We start from the raw sequence: 5,900 nt of genomic DNA on the forward strand, positions 1-5,900 counted from the left end.
TCTTCGTATATTACATTAATATCTTAGATATTTTCTGGTATATTTTTGTCGACTTTTGTGAAGATACATTGAGAAATGTTTCCATACAAGAACTTGATTCCGATCGGTCAGTTTGTATGGCAGCCATATGTTAAAGTCGTCCGAAATCGACAGTTCCGACAAATAAGCAGTCTCTTGAAGAGAAAATGACGTTTGAAAAATTTCAAAACGATTAAAAACTGAGGGACTAGTTCGTATATGTACAGACAGACACATGGACAGACGGACAGATTAAATCGACTCAGCTCAACATACAGATCATTTATATATTTATACTTTATAGGGTCTCCGACGCTTCCTTCTGGGTGTTACAAACCTTGTGACAAACTTAATATACCCTGTACTCGTATATACATATATATATGTAAAATTAAATTTAATTTAATTATTAAAAAAATAGACAGACGTATTTGTTCAGTTTCTAAATCTGTCTAATACCATCTTCAGACCGTGACTTAATTTTAAAAATTTATCAAGATTTCGCCATAAAAAAATGACAGTTCAAAATCACTTTGATGATCCACGCTAAATCTCTCTGTGCGACTCTGATTTTGCGCCATCTTGTCTTTTTTTTCTTTTATTTGTTTAAACGCAGTTGATTTTGACACTATAAACTGTCAGAATATGAAACTAACAGATAAAAAAGACAAAAATAAAAAGAAAATAAAAAAATTGTCGTTTATTACAAACAAAAATATAACACAAAAAAAATGGAAAAAACTCAAAAAAGAAGAGAGTTATGTGGAGTGAGGCTGCCGAGGCCGACTTATTAGAGATATGGCAACTAAAAATTCAAGAGCTGCGATCTACGCAGAAAAAAAATCACATATACAAACGTCTTGTGTAATGCTTTTGGCTGGACACGATTATACGTTCACGGAAATAAAGATAAAATTGCACAATTCACCAACAAATACAGGTGAGTAATAAATTATGAGATAAAAATATTATATTAAATATTTTTTTCTAATTTTAGACAAGAAAAGCAGAAATTTGGCCCATCGGGTGTTTCCCCTAGTCGGTGAAAACAATATGAGGCGGTACACCAAGCAGTAGGTGGCTTTAAAAGTTTTTGTTCCGCCAAACCTGTGGAAGTAAGGGTAAGTTTTAAGCGCATTGGAGAAGATTCCAATATTCACAATGGAATGTTTTTTTATACCTTAATTGGTTTCTTGTATTTTCAGTTGACATGGAACCAATTTACGTGGAGGCCGATACGGAAGGAGAGTCGCCGCTCCCAAGACCAGGCGATGGTCCTTCTACGTCGCGTAGTTGCGCTCGGCCATCGTCAAGCGATGCTGTAAGTAAGAAGAAATCAGCAATAACAATAATGGAAGAAATTAAGGATGCCTTAGTAAAGGCGACTGAGGCGATGAATGAAGCCGATTAAAAACATCTTTCTCTCCTACAAACATACATAAATGATTCAAAAGAAGTGAAGGACGCTTTCATCGACTTCGCCAAAAATAGATTTATGGATCGATTGCTGTAATAACTTACCGAAATATGAAACAAACGCTTGTCTTATTTCCTCTGCTCTTGGGTTAACATTTCCACAAATGCTAGAAATGTCTTCTGGCAACTCCCGAGATTCGTTTTCGATTTGTTGTGCTGCAATCCACTTTTCATTAACTTCATCATTTTGGCCATGTAGCTTTCCAAGCTTTTCAACCCGTCTAAACCTTCGTTTTCAATGACAAAAAACATTCTCCATCACTCTTCGGCATTTCGAGAGTACATAGTTGAATTGTTTTTCATCCAAAAGTTTGTTTACACAAAATGGATACGGTTTCATCAAATGTTCATCAAATTCCAACAAAATGACTGGAGCATTAACTGACGATATTTGTCTACTAATGTCTTTAAATATAGAAGATTGTGCCAAGTCGCGTTTTAAAGTTCAACCCTCAATTTTTCAGCTTCATGAAAAAACTTACCTTGCACCTCCGAAAGCCAAAATAACTGTGGAATACCAGCCTTTGTAATTGTAGTAGTTAACAGCATCTTCTGCAGCTGGACGAACTTCTATATGACAACCATCTAAATCTTAAATATAAATAAAAACTAAAATGTAAAAAATTTAACTTATTAACTATAGCTCCTAACACTTGAAGGAAACCCAATGACTCAAAACTATTTAAATACTCGCGCAATTTAATTTCGTTCATTGGGAATTTCTTCAAATACAAAGACAAAAACATCGCCAGACTTCATGACAGAAATCAATTAGATGGAGCAGACAGTGCTTTTACCAATTCCGAACATATGTACATATGTATGTATTTCCAATTGTTTGGTATTCTGCAGAAGAGCCAAGAGCATATAAAGCAATAGCAATGCGTTTCTCTAATTTAAATGCTTTCCAGTAGTTAGTGTTTTGCTTCTCCCAGCCTCAATCGCTGCTGTAGCTGCTGCCATACAAAACAATCCACGTGTTTCGACAAAAAGCTTATCTGCTCAAATGGGTGTAAGTAGACAGTCATTACAGTCAATTATGCACAAAGATTTGGACTTATTCTCATATAAAATTAAAATGGCCAACAAACTGAATGCTGCAGACTTGCCAATTCGCTTGAAATTTTGCCAGAAGATGCTTCAAATGGTGGAAGAGGATGCAAACATGTTGAACTGTCTTTTCGTGTCTGACGAGGCCCATTTCGATTTAAACGGCAACATAAATAAACAAAATTGTCGAATATGGAGTGCTTCCAAACCACAGATACTCCATGAGACGGAATTGCATCCACTTCGTATCACAGTGTGGTGTGCAATTTCATCACGCTGCATTGTCGGGCCTTACTTTTACGAAGAAAACGGTCACACCGTTACGGTTACTGGAGACCGTTACTTSAGCATGTTGAGAGAGTTTTTCTATCCGGAATTATGCCGAATGAGAATTTCTTTCAACTCTGTGTGATTTCAGCAAGATGGTGCATTTCCTCACATAGCCCAACCTGTTATGAAAGAATTGCGACGAAAATTTCCCAATAAGCTGATATCCAGAAACTCCACATTCCGTTGGCCACCCAGATCGCCTGACCTTACTGCACCTGACTTTTTCTTCTGGGGTTATAGCAAACAGAAAGTCTACAAAGCAAAACCAACAAATTTGAATGAACTAAGGCAATCCATTCGAGAAACAATTGCGGCTAGTCTCAACTCTCCAAGCAGTAATGAACAACTTTTTGGTAAGATGCCGCACATGCATCAACGAGCAGGGGGGGTGGGGCATTTAAATTCCATTATTTTTAAAACTAATTAAGCTATATTTAATAAAATTGAATGAGCTTTAACATGAATAAAAGAAAAATTAATTTCATACACTGAAAAAAAATTATTATTTGAGTTTCTTAATGTAGCAAAATTCATCAGCCACCCTGTACTTAACTTGTTGAACTAGACCTTGTTGAATTTGCTCCATATAGACTTAGTATTACGAGTTCATGCAACAAACGTTTCATTGCTAAGCGGTTAGAATCAAACAATTCCCAAATTATTTCCATTGAGCGGAGATAATTTAGAAAAAAGAAGACAATTTTTATAACAAGGTACGTCACTACAATATTTTCCTTTAATAAATAATTTGATGTTTATGGCTGAATATCAAAAACAGCTGATTTTTAAGTCATCCACGGCAGTAAGAACAGGGTTGGGTTATGAAATGCTTAAATGTAATCTTTAAATTTTCGGTCTGAACATGGTATAAAAGTGAGAAGAAATAAATTATCTTATATACTATATTAATTTACGTAGCAAATAAATTTTGTTATATAGGTGGCGCTACAATTGAGCATAATTGAAGCCACGCACCATCACACTATTTTTAAGGCTGGTTTCAAACTCTGCTGCCATCAAAACGTTGTATCAGAGAATGTGTATTCAGAGATCGTATATTTAGAGCAGAGAACGTTTATCATAGAAAAGGTTCACGTTTCAAATATCGTAACTTTTCGAAGGGGTACTCGGCAGAGATGAGCCAGTCTCACCACAGACAAATTAAAAGCGTGTTTTACCACGAAAATAGCAGAATTGAGCATTTTCAGTGTTAGAGAGAAAAATAATGATAATTCCATTGTAAACAAATTTACGCATAGAAATTCCTTTATTTTATATGCGCAACCGACTCGGCACATAATTTATATACATATGATCCGTATATTATTTGGTATCAAATCATATACTTAGTATATATGTGCATAAGTATGTATGTATGTTTGTTAAAATTTATCTACATATATTTCATGATGATTCCATAAAATCAATAAAAATATATAATAAAGTTTGTATTATTATCCAAATAATTAATATAAGTTAAGGTAATTAGTTTTAAACTTATACACTTTAAAAGTTTTGATATCATCTTAAAAGATCTAGCGGTCGCACATGTGCTYATATATATATATACATAGAATTATGTGTGCATGTAAACAAATATGACAGACCATATGCATAACGTTTGTAAATTTGTCTACATGCAACATATGCATGTAAATATGTACACTCAATGCTTCATAAGAAATCTCCGTTCACACGGTCAGCCATTGGCGAAGCTCATTTTTTTCAAAGAGTCAAAGTGGCGCAATGCGTCACAACATTATATTGTTGGTAGAAAATCCGAGCTGTGCGAAAAAAAATAAACCAACGGCCGCCGATTGTCTCCGCTTCCCTTGCCCCTGTCCAGCTTCGCAAACAAACCAGCGTATATATGTATGTTTGTGTGTGAACTTAAATACATCTCGACGCAGATTTTTGCAAGCCGCGTACAAATATTTTTTACATTCCTGACAAATACAGTCAATCGCGGTTATATGCAACAATCTAAGATACAGATTTTTGTGGTTTGTTAAAAATAAGAATATAATATGGCACATAGGCGAGTGCGGATACTTAAGCGAGTGGTACTTAAAACAATAATTTCTATGTATTTCAAAAAACAAACCGTGAGATGCAGCAAGATATAATATAGGCTGTTAAGAGTGTTGAAGGAGGAATTTGATTTTCATTTAAGCGGAGTACTACTTAAACGGKATTCACTGTACACATAAATCAGAGGAAGAACATTGAATATTTTCTTTGGCACATTTCTAGACTTGAAAATCGACAAATAATCTATGTTGTCAATTTTATTCTAATATATTTGAATACTTATATTTGCGGGGTTGTCACTTTTTCCTTCTCATATAAATATCAGAAATTGTTCAGTTTCTGATTTTTAGCTTTTGCCATCGTCGCGAAAAGACGCTTGTTGGCAGAGGCATGCACGGGGAGATGTCATGATGTTTGTTTTTATGAATGAAGCAAATTTGCCTGTTAAAAGTCGCTTGCGTTCATGAATGAAAATATTGTTGTTGTGTACTTTTCTACAAATTTGGGCATCCACTATGTATCTGCCATATTGACTTGTGACGCTGCTGATGCTATTTGGGACGTTTGTTGTTTTTGTAGAACAATATTTTTAGTTTATGCGAGTGACATACATATCTACATGTGATCGCATAAGTATGTATGTTATGTATGGATTATTTGCGTGGGAATGTCATACGTTGTTTTTGTAAAGCAATGTTTGTAGTTTTTGCGGGTGACATATCCAGAGAACCTAAAACATAGAGAAGGTGCAAATTGAATTCTGTATGATGTTSGATTGGACGGCTAACAGAACTTATAAGATTGTGGTAGGGAATTCACCATTCCGCTGCTATTCAGCAGAATTGAGCACGTTCTCTGGCAGAAATATATGTAAAACGACTGAATTCATGCGAGAATAAATAAAGAGAAATGCTTTGAAGAAAAATATACAAAGTAAAGAAGCATTCTCTGCGACGCATATCCGTGATAATCTTGTATCATATGAACCATTTTTT

The 5,900-nt window shown here is 34.9% G+C and overlaps 1 pseudogene; it reads left to right on the forward strand.

Moving 5' to 3' along the window:
- Positions 1-885: 885 nt before the first annotated feature.
- On the forward strand, positions 886-1,531 carry LOC108967035 (annotated as a pseudogene).
- Positions 1,532-5,900: the final 4,369 nt, after the last annotated feature.

Source organism: Bactrocera latifrons, unplaced genomic scaffold (genome assembly GCF_001853355.1).
Source record: "Bactrocera latifrons isolate USDA-ARS-PBARC rearing strain unplaced genomic scaffold, ASM185335v1 scaffold_1728, whole genome shotgun sequence".
In the NCBI taxonomy this organism is placed as follows: domain Eukaryota; kingdom Metazoa; phylum Arthropoda; class Insecta; order Diptera; family Tephritidae; genus Bactrocera; species Bactrocera latifrons.